Source organism: Lemur catta, chromosome 12, assembly GCF_020740605.2.
Source record: "Lemur catta isolate mLemCat1 chromosome 12, mLemCat1.pri, whole genome shotgun sequence".
Taxonomy (NCBI): Eukaryota; Metazoa; Chordata; class Mammalia; order Primates; family Lemuridae; genus Lemur; species Lemur catta.
In genome coordinates, this window is record NC_059139.1 from 74,317,502 (window position 1) to 74,335,647 (window position 18,146).

The window sequence follows — 18,146 nt, forward strand, 5'->3', positions numbered from 1 at the left end:
AAAAGTACTGAGACCATTATCTCTTGAGATAATCTAAGGCAGGTATAACCTAAAGAATTTAATGGGAAGAATGTACACAATGGCTAACTCTAACAAACTTGGTTATATTGAATATAGATGAAAAATGTGCTAAAATTCCTTTTTTTTTCCTTTAGAGCCAGGGTCTCACTATGTTGCCCAGCTGAAGTGCAGTGGCTATTTATTCACAGGTGTGATTGCAACATACTGCAGCCTCAAACTCCTGGGCTCAAGTGATTCTTGCACCTCAGCCTTCTGAGTAACTGGAACTATAGGCATATGCCACTGCACCCAGCTAAATTCCCTAATTTTTATTCTTTTTCATGTCAGCAGTGGCCCCACGTGGTCAAACAATTGGTGCACAAATGAATAATTCTCATTCTCCACACTTTGAAAAATTTGAGGTGTGGCAAAAATATTAAAATATGGGTATTAGATCTCCTCCTTATACTCCCTGTCCCTTTTCTACCATCCAGACAGACTGTAAGGTCTTCCAAAAAAGAGAATCATGTATTATTTACCTTGGAATCCCTAGCATCTAAGAAAGGACTGCTACAAAACAGATATTCTAATAATAAAGAATATTAGCTGAAATCTTTTAGATGAGGGTTTTTTAAGCAAGTTACTTTATTGCTGGAAACACCAAATAAAACCTAGGTACTGTCCTAAAATGCATTTCCCCCTACCACCATTGCTGCAAATACCAGTGTAAAATAGCATGGCTATATCCCCCTTAGTGGAGACTGGGTAGGTCCTGGAAGAACCAAAAAAAGCAGCAAAAGTATTCAAAGTTAAAAGGTCTCCTTCAACCACTTTGAACCTCAGTTTTCAAATATGTAGATTAAAAGACACTAGAGAAGTAAACAATCTCCAAGTATCTAGAACAGTAATCTCCAACCTTTTTGGTACCAGGGACCAGTTTCATGGAAGACAATTTTTCCACAGACCAAGGGAGGTGGGATGGTTTCAGGATGATTCAAGCGCATTACATTTATTGTGCAGTCAAACCTCTCTGCTAATGATAATCTGTATTTGCAGCCGCTCCCCACCACTAGCATCACTGCCTCAGCTCCACCTCAGGTCATCAGGCATTAGATTCTCATAAGGAGCACGCAACCTAGATCCTTCACATGTGCAGTTTACAGCAGGATTCGTGCTCTTATAAGAATCTAATGCCACCACTGATCTGACAGGAGGCAGAGCTTACACAGTGATGCGAGCAACGATGGGGAGCGGCTGTAAATAAAGCTGAAGCTTCCCTTGCTGGCCAACTACTCACCTCCTACTGGGCAGCCCAGTTCCTAACAGGCCAAGGACAGGTGCCGGTCTGTGGCCTGGGATTGGGGACCACAGATCTAGAAGACACACGAGAGGTAAAAAGGAAAAATGCCAGGCATGTTATCACACAGACTTAGAGTCTAAGAAAACTACAGAAGCTCTTAAGAATGAAAACGGAGCCTTAAATACCAAGAAATCCTCAGTATCTGTTGATAATCTACAAAAACACTGCCCCCCAACCCCGACAATCCATTCCAGTGGTAGGTTGAAAAGAGGTTTTTTTCTCTCCTATATTTCCAAATGCAGCTCAGTCATACATTTAGCAGCCATTGTAATGAAAAGGAGTAAAGCCTTAGGTTAATTTTTAAAAGCCACGTTCTCGAGGAAATTTATCTAGCAAAACAAAAGAAAGACTGTATCCCTTAACCATAAACTTTGAGGACAAATGCCATTTAAAATTTTCTCTCTCAGAATAAACTTTATATAAAGTTTGGTTAACAATATTATTTCTCCCATATCCCTTTTTAATACTATATAAAGAGGGGAATCACATAAAGACCAAAAGATTGCTGAAATTCACCCCCAAAATTCTAATGGTAAACATCCATTGCTCTCCTTCTTTCCTGCTCTCCCTCTGCCTACCCTCTATCCTCCTGTGTGTGCATGCAATGTGCCTCCTTTCCCAATGACTACATCTGAGAGAGCTGTGGGAAATGATGAAGGCAAATGATTTGTTGAATAGAGATAATGAAAAAAAAGGAATAGTAAGAGGAGAGAATATGATCAATGAAAATTAGTACCAGTACCTAAGCAAATCATGGTAGAAATCATGACATTTTATGGTCTCTTTCTCCAGTGAAATAAGCTACTAAAATTGGAGCTCCCTTCCTTTTCCACTCTGTTAAAGAAGGCCTATCTTTTCCATTAATCCTACAAATGTCTAAGTCACATTTATGTGTGGCAGCTTATTGTCCCTCCCTCACTCTCCATCCAACATCTGTTTGATTGTGATAATGGAAGAAAGCTACAAGCTAAAGAGAATGTTCATTCATTTTATCCATTCATTTATATTATTCATCACACATTTATTAAGCCCATTCTAAGTTCCAAGCCTTAAGCTTGGCTAGAAAATGATCACAGCTGAGGTAAGAACTGAAACAAAGAAGGGTTGCTCCAAACCCAAGACCTACTCCCTGAAATAAGGCACTGGGCTCTCTTATGCTTTTCCTTTTCTTCCTCTACCCATTCAGTAATCTGGCAGAAGGCAGAGGAATACACGCGTGTGTGTGCACGTGCACACACACACACAGACACACACACACACAGAATGAAGCACGTTAATTAAGATAGCTGGGGCCGGGCGCGGTGGCTCACGCCTGTAATCCTAGCACTTTGGGAGGCCAAGGTGGGAGGATCTCTTGAGCTCAGGAGTTTGAGACCAGCTTGAGCAAGAGCGAGACCCCGCCTCTAAAAAAAAAAATAGAAAAAAAAAAAGATAGCTGGTAAGCCCCTGACACCTGGCAAAACCATAAAAGTTCTCTTTATTCATCACAACACAGACTCAAAGTCTGGAGAAAAAAAAATGGGAATGTTCTACAACCAAACACACTATGAAGCATGGGTCTCTAGCATGGAGAAAACTACCATTAACTTCTCGAGAACATATTTATAGATTGGTAGATGGTTTATGAGTTGTGAAATACCTGCCAATAGGTTATAAATTATAAAACTACATTTGAACATGCTCAGAGTGACTCAGTTATAAATGCAAGGTTTCTATATATATATCTATTTGTGACATTTTAATATTTTATGAAGTTCCTTTCACCTAGTTGGAAAAAATCTTCCAAGTACTTAATAAGAGAACTAGGGAGGAAGCATAAGCAAGACTTCTTCAAACATCTACAAAACAGGGATTCGTGGCTCCCCCTCCGCTTACTATCTATGTGACCCTGAGCAATTTAATCTCTCTGTGCTTCATCTTCTTCATCTGTAAAATGAGGCTAATACCAGTACGGACCTCACAGGGTTGAGGTGAAGATTAAATGAGCTGATATACTGGCACAATGTGTGGCACATAAAAAGCAACCAACAAATGTTAGCTATGGTTTTTATAACAAATTACCCCATACTTTCCCAATAACAGGATGTCTGACATCACTTAGGATAAAATCAATATTCTCTTTGTCAAAAACCTATTACATATGATTGGTGATCTAACTGTAAAAAGCCACATAATGAATACAGTTACACCAATATGAATTTGTTATACTTATGTGTGTTCATGTATATAAAAATAATCCATACAGAGTATGGTATGAAAAAGTAATCATAGTTAATAGTTAACTTTAAGCATTTTCTGTGTTTTAGGACTTTTACATATATTACAATATTTAATTAAAAATAGAATCCCAAATGTAAGTATTATTACTACCTTAATTACACATACAAGGAAACTGAAGAGCAGTGAGATTAACTGCTCAAGTCCACACAAAGGAAGTGACTAAACCAGAATTAAAGCCCAGGTCTTTGCAACCTCACACCAGAGCTCCTCACCAGTATGAATGCTGCCTTCACAAAGAACTATCCACCCACCCAGAATTCAATTTATACACACACACACACACAAACACACACACACACATCATTTAATGACCTCTAAGATTACTTATCATGAACGCTGAAAGAAATGCAAACATGTAACTCATAGAGGACAAAGCCACTTTCATCCTAAGACTATAATCACAGTCTGGTTGACTGAGGTACTCCCTATGACACAAGGCTTTAACAAGCAACTTGGTTCAAATAGTCAGTTCAGGGTTTTTCTTTTACTTTGAAGGGTTTTTTTTCAGTATTTTAAGTCAAAACAGTTACCTGAAATTATTAAAACAATTGTTTTTTTTAAATATGCCATAATTTTTACTTTCTAGGTAGCCAGGCTTATAGTCAGCATACTATGACTTACCCTGAACATATTTCTGTTGGAACTAGTAACCATGATTCCCTTCTGCCTACTTTTACTACTCGCTTTGTTTGCTAACTCTAACTCAGCATTCTTCCCCATTTACTATCTCAGAACCAATGTGGATGGAGAATCTGAGTAGGATTATACACTGCATATAGATTTCTACTTCAAAATAATCAAGAGAAAACAATTTGAAGAGACATTAAATGTAAAAATTTTAACACTATATTAAAACTTGAGAACAAATAACAAGAAAGTAAATGTGATCCAATATTAAATTATCCTTCATGTGCATACGTTAGCCAGACACTGGAGGAAATTATCACTAGGTGAAAACAACATGTCTAATTTCAAGTATGAAACAAAATGCTTAATAAACTAACTGTATTTTTTCATGTTTCCTAACTTTTTAATCCTTTATATTTCACTGCTGTATTTTATCACCGAACTTTAAGAAATGGACAGTTTATTTTAAATACTTGAATTGCTTTGTTAGAATATGAAAACATTATTTTCAGAGAAGCTATCAAATGACCTTGATGATCTATACAACATTCATTATAGACTGGTAAACATTTGTGAAAATTCTTGCTGTGATGATTGATTGCGTTTTTCCTTGCTTCAGTTACCTCAAACTAAATTGCCTGTCATTAAAATGATGACTTCTGTCAACATAGTTTCTTAATCCTTATTCAGTCCTTTCTAGCAATGACAACCTTAGAATAATATATTGTAAGTCTTTATGGATCAATAATGCTCAGTAGAAAACACTGCAATCTACCACCAGGATTTTTATCCCCTTATTTATAATGATCTCTGACAAGCTAACTAGCAGTAAAATTTCTTACTAAGGAGAAAAAAAAATAACAAGTAGAATACAATACTATAAACAGTATATGCCAATCTAAACAAGTTAAGAATTGTGACTGAAGCTCAATGTTAGCAAAATGCTTTTATCCTAAAGTAGTTAATGACTGAGATGTCATCTGCAGACTGCTCAAGAAAAAAATTATTATTCAGGCCCTTAGAAATGATTTATGGGAGGTTATTTATGTAAAAAGCCTTCTCTACAGTGTCAGAAACAGAAAACTTCCACTTAAAAACCATAAAACATAAGCCTACATGCACACTCTGGTTAATTTTTTTTCCATAGGCAATTAGAAGACATTTTTTTCATTTAATCTATATTTAGATTGTACCTTAGACATCTTATATGAGAACAAGATTATAATTGTCTCTAAACACTACAATTTAGATGCTTTCATTTAAATCAAGAATTACTTAAAATGCCATTATATCAACGAAAACAGTCATGACACTCTTTTACAACTGACGTTGCCTCTTTTATATAAAGAGTTATATTAACTATGCCTTCTCTAAAAATGTATGTGTTTTAACATTTATTAAACTCAACTAACCTGAAATCTTTGACAGAACTGAACTGTAGGGGAAATTTTTCAACAAGCTAGCAGTTCACCATATTTTTCCTCCCAAACTACTTAACTACTGAATGAGAAGAAATAATTTGTTTCTACTAATGGGCATTAAAGGAAAAAAATCAGACTTATTTTATTTAGAGAAGAATTAACTTTATATGAACTTATCACTTTAGATTAAACTTACTAGGGAAAAAAATGTCACCTCCATGCATTCTTCCTCAAGAAACTACTGGAGAAATTAAAATTGAAGAGGTAAAACAAGTAAGAGGAAAATACAGAAACCAAGAAAAACAGAGACCTAACACAGAAAAGAGACAAAAGAAACCTAAATTGAAGCAGGAAGACTGAAGGTTCCAAGAGGAATGTTTCTAAGAAAAAAAAAAAAAAAAAGACTTATTATGTTATTAGTTTGATTATATTGAAAACAGTTTAGAGTTCTGTTAGAGTTGAAAATAAGAATTAGTAACTAGTACAAAGAAAGCTAAGCAAATGGAAGAAAGATATTAATTCCCCCTAAAAATACAGGCATACTTCAGGCATATTGCAGGTTCAGTTTCAGTCCAATGCAATAAAGTAAACAAAGTCAACCAGACACTTTGTGTCCCAGTGCATATAAAAGTTATGCTTACACTATCCTGCAATTCATTAAGAGTGTAACACCATCACATCTCAAAAACAATGTACATACTTTAATTTAAAAAATACTATATTGCAAAAAAAATGCTAGCAATCATCTGAGCCTTCGGCAAGTTGTAATCTTTTTGCTATTGGAAGGTCTGGACTCAATGTTATGGCTGCTGACTGATAAAAGGGTGGTGGCTGCTGAAGGTTAGGGTGGCTGTGGCAATCTCTTAAAATAATGAAATTTGCCACATCAATTGACTCTTCCTTTTATGAAATATTTCTCTGTAGCATCCAATGCTGTTTGATAGCCTTTTAGCTACAGAATTTCTTTCAAAATTGGAGTCAATCCTCTCAAACCCTGCCACTGCTTTATCAACTATGTTTATGTAATATTCTAAATCCTTTATTGTCATTTCAATAATGTTCATAGCATCTTCACCAGGAGTAGATTCCATCTCAAGAAACCTTTTTCTTTGCTTAACCATAAGAAGCAATTCCTCATCCATTCACGTTTTATCATGAGACAGCAGCAATTCGGTCACATCTTCAGGCTCTCATTCTAATTCTATTAATAGTTCTCTTACTATTTCTACTATATCTGCAATTACTTCTTCCACTGAAATCTTGAGCCCCTCAAAGTCATCTATAAGGGTTGGAATCAACTTCTCCCAAACTCCTGTTAATGTTGATATTTTGACCTCCTCCCATGAATCACAGATGTTCTTAATGGCATCTAGAATGGTAAGTCCTTTCCAGAAGATTTTCAATTTACTTTGACCAAATCCATGACAGGAATCACTCTAAGGCGGCTGTAGCCTTATGAAATGTGGATCTTAAATAATGACTTGAAAATCAAAACTCCTTGATTCACAGACTGCAGAATGGATGTTGTGTTAGAGGCATGAAAACAACATTATCTCCTAGGACATCTCCATCAGAGTTCTTGAATGATCAGGTACATTGTCAATGAGCAGTAGTATTCTGAAAGGAGTATTTTTTTCTGTGTAATAGGTCTCAACAATGGGCTTAAAAATATTCAGACAACCATGCTGTAAACACATGTGCTGTCATCCAAGCTTTGATGTACTATTTCTAGAGCACAGACAGAATAGATTTAACATAATTCATAAGGGCCCAGGATTTTCAGAATGGTAAATAAACACTGGCTTCAACTTAAAGTTACCAGCTACATTGCCCCTAACAAGACAATCAGCCTGTTCTTTGAAGCCAGGCATTGACTTCTCCACTTTAGTTGTGAAAGTTCTAGGTGGCATCTTCTTCCAACAGAAGGCTGTTTTGTCTACATTGAAAATCTGTTGTTTAGTATAGCCACCTTCTTCAATTCTCTCAGTTAGATCTTCTGGATAACTTGATGCAGTTTCTACATTAGCACTTGCTGCCTCACCTTGCACTGTTATATTATGAAAATAGCTTCTTTCCTTAAACATCATAAACCAACCTCCGCTAGCTTCCAACTTTCCTTCTCCAGCTTCCTCACCTCTCTTAGTCTTCAGAGAACTGAAGAAGGTTAGGTCCTTACTTTGGATTAGGTTTTGGCTTCAGGGAATGTTGTGGCTGACTTGATCTTCTATCCAGACCATTAAAACTTTCTCCATATCAGCAATAAGGCTGTTTTACTTTATCATTCATGTGTTCACTGGAGTAGCACTTTTAATTCCCTTCAAGAACTTTTCCTTTGTATTTACAACTTAGCTAACTGACTGGCACAAGAGGCCTAGCTTTCATCCTATCTCAGCTTTCGATATGCTTTCCTTACTAAGCTTAGCCATTTGTAGCTTTTGATTTAAAGTAAGAAACATGGGACTCTTCCTTTCACTTGAACACTTAAAGGCCATTGAACGGTTATTAAGTGGCCTAATTTCAATATTGTTGTATCTCTGAGAATAGGAAGGCTCAAGGAGAGGAAGAATACGCCTGGTCAGTGGAGCAGATAGAACACATACAACATTTATCAATTAAGTCTGCTGTCACATGGATACAATTTGTGATGCCCCAAGCAATTATGATAATAGCATCAAAATCACCAGTCATAGATCACCATAACAGATATAATAACGAAAATGTTTGAAATATTAGAAGAATTGCCAAAATGTGACTCAGAGACATGAAACAAGTACATGCTATTAGAAAAACAGCACCAATACAAGTGCTTGATGCAGGATTGCCACAAACCTTCAACTTGTAAAAAACACAGTTGTCTGCGAAGTGCAATAAAGTAAAGCACAATAAAACAAAGTATTCCTGTAAATAAAAACAAGTTACAAAAGGGAGGAAAACCTGAACATAGCACATTACAGAGCTGTTGTCAGTATTCACATAGTCATATTAATGTGACAATAAATATTGAAAGGATGGGAAGAGGGAAAAAAAGTCACTTTCATTCATAGTAGAAAGGTACTATGTAATTAAAACTGAAAAGTCAATAAATGGTAGCATGAAATTTGGGTGGGGGAATACAGAGGTAAATAAAAGAGGAAAAACAACAAAAAGTTGAAAGCAATTGTCTCTGTGGAGAAGACTAAGGAATGGAGAGAGAGATACCCAATCTTCACTTTAAGCCTAATAAACTGACTTATTATACTACATACTCTTATTACTTTGATAAAAATTTAAAACTACTTGAATGAAGTAGAGCTATATGAATCAATATTGATAATATCTCAAAAAGAATGTTGGACAAAAAAGAAATTGCAGAATGTTAAGTTCACTATTGATATCATTAATACCAAGTTTAAAAACAGAAAACCAAAGCAAAAAGAGGGAAATGTGTAGACTTTGAAGCTAGGCAAACTGGAACTCCTCTACTTACTAGTAACAATACCATGGGCAAATGACTTACCAGCCCTTAGCCTCAGTTTTCTCATATGCAAAATAGGGATAATGATAATATCTATGTGATTGTGCTATCTTGTGGATTAAATGATATAATGCACACAAAGTACCTGGTTCATGGTATACACTGATAATATGTGTTATTATTTTTTTCTTCACCTTTCAACTTTTTTATAATGAAAGTATAAATGTAATTCAAAAACTTTTTTCAAAAATGTTAAAAACTTCCTTGAACTAGAAAGTTGCATCTATTATCTATTAGTTGGTATCCAAAGGATAGCTCAGCATCAATTATGTCTGCTCTGTGCTGATAGCACACACAAATAAACAATGGACAGACACATAAAGAATTATCAGTTTGAAGAGGTGACCTGACCTCCTTCTCTACTTTTATTCCTTCAAAATATATTCGCCACTCATTATGTTTCAGGGAATAATGCAAGACGATATGCAGGGAGCCAGGCATGGTAGCTCACACCTGTAATCTCAGCACTTTGGGAGGCCAAAGCAGGATGATCGCTTGGAACCAGGAGTTTGTGACCATCTGGGCAACATAGTAAGACCTCATCTCTACCAAAAAAAAATTTTTTTAATTAGGCAGGCATGGTGGCATGCACCTGTAGTCCTAGCTACTCTGGAGGCTGAGGTGAGAGGATCACTTGAGCCCAGGAGTTCTAGGTTACAGTGAGCTTTGATCATGCCACTGTGCCCCAGCTTGAGTGACAGATAGAGACCCTCTTTAAAAACAGTATGTAGACTATAAACATGCAAAATGCATACCTTCTATGCTCAAACAGCTTTCTGTAATCAGAAAAGGGAAGCAGACAGGCAAGCAAATGCAGTGTGATATATATGTCATGGGTTTGAAGTCAGGCAGTCTGGGGTTCCAATCCTGCAATTATGTTTTGGGGAAAATTTATTGAACTCCAACCTCCAGTTTGCTATGTAAAATTCAGAATAATAGAAATTGTCTTGCAGTGTTGCCTAAGGGTCAAGATAACATCCTTAAAGCAACTATCATGTGACATACAGTTGATGGTCAATATCTGGTAAACTCTTGGACCTATTAGAATTATTGTAGAAGATATCTTCAGAAAGGGAAAATTCAGGGGAACCCCTTTGTACATGTGGGTGTTACTCTGTAAAACTTTCACAAAAAGATACAAATAAATGCTATACAAATTGAAAGTGAGAGAATTCACTTTTAGATAAGAGAGACCAGGGAATAGTTTTTGTGGAGATACTAGCATTTTAAATACCATGTTCCATACATCCTAAAACATACATTTTCATGTCTTAACATCTGTGAAACAAGGTATATCTGGCAAGGATGTTGTGTCAATTTAATTGGCAACATTTTTTCTTAGTGGTACATAAATTAATCACATCTTAGATGTAGTGAAGTACAGCCCACAGGGATGAACAGAATTATTAAAAACACAGAGGCATGCATGTTAGCACATATAGCTCAGGTTGGCCAGCACGTAATTGCACACAAAGAGGAGTTAGGAAGCAAGGCTGGAAAGGCATACTGTCTCATTAGTTATTTTTCTACCCTCTGTGCCATTATCACATTAGTTTAATCTACTGTTGCTTTATGGTAAATCTTGGTATTTGGTCAGATGAATTTACCCTTAGTGTTCTTCAAAATTATGTAGCTCTTCTTGGCCTTACTTTCCCATGTCAATTTTAAATCAGATTGTCAAATGTTGTAAAAAAAAATATTAGTTAGGATTTTATTGAAATTATTTTGAACTTAATGGATTAATTTTGGGAGAATTTCTATTATGTTTTCACATCCCAAAATGTAGTACCTCTCTCCATTTATTTAGATCTTATGTCCTTCCACAAAGTTGTATAATTTTTTTCCATAAAGGTCTTGCACATCTTTTGTTGGATTTACTCCTTGGTACTTTACTTTGGGGGTTGTTATTTCAAATGGTGTTTGAAGTACAATCTGCAAACTCATGGCATATTCAGCAATCTCAACTGTAAATGGTGATATGATTAATGTTAATATGTTTAATCTTGCTTTTTTGTATGTTGATATGTGTCACAATTTAAAACTCAATAAACATTTCCATCATCTACAGAATATTAAAACTGTACAAGTCAAAAAAAAATGTTCGTAACACATATGCAATTTCAGTTAAGACAATTAAAGAACTGATCCAAATTGTCTTAGAAAGAACACAGCATCTAAAACCCATACTCATGTCTAATCTTATATAATACATATGAAATGCTGGATTATTAAATATTGGACTACTCCCATTTCTGCAACCTTAAATGATATGAGTGGTAATGATATCAAAACAATTATTCTCACCCACTTAAGTGATTATATTCTATCAACTCTCAATTGCCTACACCAACAGAGAGAAACATTGAACACACGCAACAGAAAACCGCATCCCTAAGTTTTTAAGTATCCAGATACAGCCAGGTTATCATCTGTTCTCCTTTCCCTTAAGACAACTTCACTGATCACAGGACAGCTGGTGGCAGAGAACTGAAATTTACTGGCAGTAGAAATGAATCCCAGACAGCCACCTTAAAGTGTGAAATAGACTATACACAGACATTTATTATTCCAAAATTTCTCTAACCTAAGTTCTAAATTCTCCTTTATCTCAAGTCATTACTTTATCCTTTTTTAGAGGGCCATTAACCAATTAAAGAACAAAATTGATAAAGTGAGATTGAGACCAGTATGCTAATTTTCAAATCTCTATCTTCTGGGCTCCAGACATTTGGACATCCAGCTGCCTACTTGGATATTCCTATGCAAGTGTTCTCTGACATCTCAAATGAAACACGTTTACTACTGAAGTCCACCCCACTTTCAAAACTGTACCATCAGTCCTTATGTCAGTGAGTAGCAGCTCAAGATGGAAAGTTAGAATTTGGTCTTGAGTACTGTAAAGACATTGTGAACCCCAATATCCAAGACCTGCGCTGGCTGACTCTACTGCCTTAATACCCTCTCTCTCTACCCTCACTACCACTGCCTCAGTTCAGGTGTTCATCATTTCTTTCTTTCTTGGTCTTTCTACCCTCGTCCTCCACAGAATAACCAGAATGATGTTCCAAAAGTATAAATGGGTACATGTTACTCTCCTGCTGAAAATTCTTTAATGTCTCCCCAATGCTTAAAGGATAAAATCCAAGATTCTCAGCATAATATCCAAAAAGCTTTTATAGCCTACATCTCCAGTTAGCCTCATGATCCATAGGCACCTTTTCCCGACCTTACTCTTTAAATGCCTCTAACACTTTTGCATATACTGCTCCCTCAACCTAAAATCCCTTCTTTATTTTCTATTATTCACCTGGACATATTCTTCAATTCTTTATAAATTAGCTGAGGTATCATCACCTCAAAAAAACCATCTCTGAATCCCCAAGAAAACTGAGCAATGCTCTGCATTTTTTCTGAATCATGACTTATCACACAGCACTTAGAACATTTCATTTTAATTCTCTATGAATGTGTCTTTTTCCTCCTAAATAATATTTCATTGAGAAATATCCAGACTTAGCATAGTGTCAGGATTTATAGACATTGGAAAATACTTTTTTAATAAACACAGTATATTTGTATTAGTTTCTTATTGATCTGAAAATATGGCTATTGCTGACACTTTAAAATTAAAATATTTCTTGATAGGAATCATTATAATTTATAAGGATGATTTTCATTAAACAGTGAAATACTGTTATATTAATGAGTTACATATAAAATTTAAAAATTTTACACTAATTTTAAATGGCATAGTCACTTAGGAAACTACTGAAAATTTTCTAATTGAAAACAAAGTATGAAAATTATAAATCCCATAATTAAGAGATGTTTTCAAATATGGGGAGAAGCACAATTTTGTTCCTGGAAAATAATATGGGAATACTTCTATGTTTCCTTTATAATTTCCCTAAACTTGAAGTCTCTACTTGATTCTGAGCATGGAACTTTCAAGAAATCATATATAATTTTCAAAACAAAAAATTTAATTTTAAAATTTTAAGTCTAAAATAAAGACCATATTCATCCTTGAATATTTAATTAACTTCCCAAAATAAATTAGACTTGCTTACCAAATCATGGTATATTTTATAAACAAAAGATAAAACAACATAAACAGCAAACAAAAATCCATTTGCAGTTAATAAGCATACCATGAATTATTTAAAAACACTATCAACAGTAAGAATCTCACTCAGGAGATCGCCAATGCTTAAAGAATAAAACCCAATCCACTACACTCAGGAGTAATGTATTTCAATCATTAAGAGAAAAAGATTCAAGGCAAACAAAATATTAAACACATACAGATTGTCAAGTCTGTATTTATTTCTAACATAAGCATTCAATCATAGAAAACAATACATATCAATGATTTTTTAAAGTTACACAATATGTATACACTTACTGATATTAGTGTGCAAAATATAGAATCCAACCCAAAAAAGAATCAAATTTTTTTACCCTATTGTCTGAAGTATGTATTTTTTATAATTCCTACAAGTTATAGGCTCCTAAAAAATAGAAGCCTACACAAAAACTTTATGTTTTATAATCTAAGCTAATATTAACATTATTCAGTGATTCTCATTTATTATTAATATTTTTATGAATTTTTGAGGAGAACTGTCTAGGTTCAGGAGCATATATCCTAATGGAGGCTTTTAACCTTCATCTTATGATGTCAAATGATGAATAAAAATCTCAAACTTAAGAAATCAAATCTTTCTCTCTCCCCTCCCCGACCCCCTGACATTTCCTTATGTACTCGTCCATATCCTCCCTCCAAATCAGGAAGCAAATTAGGAAAATCTTTACTTCAAATTTGGCTACAAGTGATGAGAAAATTCATCAAGCCAATAAAGGGAAAAAGTAAAAAAAATAAAATAAAAACTAATCTAAGACACTGTCGGTCACAAGCAAGTCTATTTCTACAGTAAGCCTTATTACAGGATGACTTACTTCAGATATCCCACAGTTGTCCTTTGCCTACTGACATTACTAAATTCAGCCTATCTGTTTAAACAATGCTTATGCTAGGTCTTCATTTTGAAATTAAAAGTCTACTTATAAAGATAAGGTGCCAATTTCTGGCATATTTTAAGTTCTTAACAGTATTGTCTCTATATTTCCAAAAACCTTACATTTGGTTAACAGCTATTTAAAGTGACATTAACACAGCAACAACTGTAACAAAAGATAATATAATTTATATATATGTGTGTATGTGTGCAATTACTAAATTCTGCAGGATGTATTTACCAAACCTTATATAATTCAATTCTCAGTTACTAAAATTTTAAACAAAATGGTTTTCGGAGAGTCAACAAAAGATTTTGAATTAACATTAAACTGCAATACTTTACTAAAAAAAAATCTTTAAGAACTTTGTTTCAAATTTGTGTACCTTTCCAAATTTTGAAATATTAATTGTTCATTTTAATTTTATTTCTAAAGTATTAAAAATAATAACTTAACATTTATTGAGCATTTACTATGTACTAGGCACTGTTCTAAGCACATTACATATATCAACCATTTAATCCTCACAATAATCCTATGAAGTAGGTACTATTATAATCCCCATTTTACTGAAAGGAAAACTGAAGAGATGAGGAATTAAGTAAATTACTCAAGAAGACAAAGGAGAAGACCTGAGATTTGAACCCAGGCAGTCTTGCTCCAGAGTCCATGCTCTTTACTGTAAGTTATACAGCCTCTTCCATTCCAAAGATTATCCTTGGGACTTGGAATTCACAGATCAAACAAAGAATGACAAAAAATCATACAATTACTCTTTTCAAAGAGTTCACAAATATCTGTATACATATATAACCAACAACCCTTCTAGTAATGAGACTTTCTAATAATACAATCCAATTGCTAGTAGAGCTCAAACCAGTATAATTAATTCTTAAAGTAACTCTTCACAAAGGAGAAGACATTTGGCCTGTGCCTCAGGTCTCAAAGGGTGGCAAAGGGAAGGGAAAAACTAAGGCTAATACGGCTGATTGGAACCAGACTGGAAGGTCCCAGTAAGTGCCATCCTAAAGAATTTAGATTTGATTTGTGTAGCAGAAAATCAAGAGCGAAAGGAGAATCTTTACTATGACCTGTCAAGTGTTTTAGTAGAAGAAATAAAACAAAAACCAAAAAACATTCATTACTATTGAAGATATGGTTGAATAAGAAAGAGATTGGAAATAATAACATTAGTTGGGAAGCTCTCTGGAATAGAGAGATGAGGAAGACTAAAGTAGGAGAGTAGTGAGGAGACGAAAAAGAATAAAGAGCCATTTCCAAAGCTTAGAAATGGAATTTTCAGAGGAAAGATGAAAGACGGGAGAATCAATGCTGCGTCTCAAGTTTACAACTTAGACACTAAAAAAAATTGACAGCAGGAAATGGATAAAGGAAAATGCAACACAAGAGTCAAGGGGAATCAGGATATGATTCATAATTTGAAACAAACTAATACAGCTGATACAAATCTTGACTTTTATATTAAAAAAATCAGTTACTTTCTGTTATGAAATATAAACTACCAATGTAAATTTTTTAAAACTGTTTCTTTTGGCCTTATTTATACTATTTTCTTGCTAAGAATACATCTAATATAATACTGAGCACTGAATGATTTCTGCTTGGAAAGTATGACCTAAAATAAAAAAAATCAAACTCCCTAAAACCCAAAAGCACTGATTTATTTACTGTACATTATTAATGTATGAGGGTTAAGACTTTGATACAGTTGTAGCATCACTTTGATGTCAGGAATGGAAAGAAGTACCAAAGCTGCCTTCTATATCTAATCTTAAATAACACACATTTTTAATATCTTTGAGATCATCAAATGTCATTTCAGACTTATTTTCTGCTTTGCTTTGAGAAAATTAGCTTAGTTTATTAATATTCATATTAATATCCACTATTAATATATCTAAATTAATATTTTTAAGTTAATACTTTGTCTCACCAATATCTGAGTGGTAACTATGCATTTCAAACAAAGTAACACATTTAACATGATAAAATCTAAAATTCTAAAAATTATATAATAACGATTTTTGGTTTTAATATGTGAATTCATTGTTGTTCAACAAGTGAATAATTTACTTTTTTACTTCAAATTGATATGAAACAAGAAAAACAAAAAAGCATTTTATTTATTTAAAAATTAAATCTAGTATCATTCAGGTAATGCATAGATAATAACATAGGAATCACTAACTATTCTTCCTCAATTTGATAATCTCCACATAAGGCAAATAATCTCCTTTAATAACTCCATAAATTCTTAACACAGGGTTAGGGCAATTCACCTCTTCAAAGGATAACTTACAGTTCAGTAGTTAATGGCAAAGTTAGAAAACTTAAATGGTAAAGGTAATAAGGCAAATCATTTTATAATCTACAAAATAAAGGCATTCTGATGAATTTTATAAGAAGTAAAGTTTTTAGACATAAATTCATGTTGTGACAGAATTATATAATATATAGTACCTCAGTAATTAAGGAACATTTAACAACAATAATTTTTGCTGATCACAAAAATACTTTGGATTGACCAACAGGTGGTGCTCAATCTCCATTTATAAAGAAAATAAATATCTCCAAAGGATTTTCAGTATAATGAAATGATTTTCAGACTATGTGGCAATTTAAAGAATCAAACATCAGAAAACCCTATGCATAAACATCACACTAATTTGTCTCCTCTGTGCAAAGGAAAATAATTTTGGCTACCTTCCAAAAGAATTTTGAAACTGATGCTAACATCATTCACCTACAGAAAATTGCTAAAACTATTTTTTAAATGTTGCTGAAACATAGCTTTAAAAATTAACATTCAGTACTGCAAAAAATATTAAGCATCTCAGAAATGAACCTCAAAAAATTATCCCAGTCTTCATAACAAATTAAGAAATAATTAATTTTAAGTCATTTTATACCAACTTAACTCATGCTTTAGAATTCTTATTGAGTAAGCATTTAACAGTCTAACCCTTTGGTAGAAAGTCAGCTTTAAAAAAAAAAAAAACCACTAAGAAATTCAGCAAAATCAGAATCCATCTATTTTCAAAAATTCAGTTTTTTATATAGCATTATATTCTCCACTTATAAAAACAACATGTGACCCAACTAACTGTCTGACTGAATTCTAAATGTAAGCTATTCTCACTAACAGCAATGCTGTTACTTCTTATTGGAAGCAATAAGATGAAATTATGATAAAACAATTTCATTTCTGAACTGCCACTAATATCCAAGTGGGCTTATATTACAAAATTTTAATTTATCTATTATATAACTATTGTTTATCTTCTTAGGAGAGAAACACAAAGTCCGATAGAAATTCTGCAAAACGTAGCTTCCTATGACAGATAATACCCCAACAATAATTTTTTTTTGTCTATTCAAGTTATAATCTTCTTGCTGTTTCTTGCTACTATGTGAAAATAAAAAGGCATACAGTATTTGGCCTCTAAACATCTAAAAGAAGGATGAAAAGCACTAAGAAAAACTACTTTCTTATATAAAATCTGTACATTAAAAAAGTTGTTTCTTTCTACCATATTAGTCAAAGCAGATCAATAAAGCAGGATAGATGACATGGATTTAAACTAAAATCTAAACATAAATGAATTTTTTGTAATAGTGAAGTTCTTGATAAACACAAAACAGTTAATTCCTTGATACAGTAACTTACTATCTTCCCCATACAGAATATTAAAATAAAAGTATCAAAGTCTTACAATTCCTAATTCATTCTATTTGTTTATTTTAGACCCATGTTCACCATTTATTCACTGTTCTTAACCATTAATCAAAAACCTAATTTAGTTTTTACATGTTTTCAAAATAAAAAAGAATAAAAACCTAACACTTTAGCATTTAAAATATATTTTCTCTTACAGTTTATAAAATGAGACTTTTCTTCCATATC

General features: G+C 33.6%; 1 protein-coding gene across 1 annotated transcript in view; it reads right to left on the reverse strand.

The window, feature by feature from the left end:
• The window catches only part of FBXL17 (F-box and leucine rich repeat protein 17), a 485,075-nt gene that overhangs the window by 380,190 nt on the left and 86,739 nt on the right, over positions 1-18,146 (reverse strand). The gene's annotated exons all lie outside the window — the stretch shown is intronic.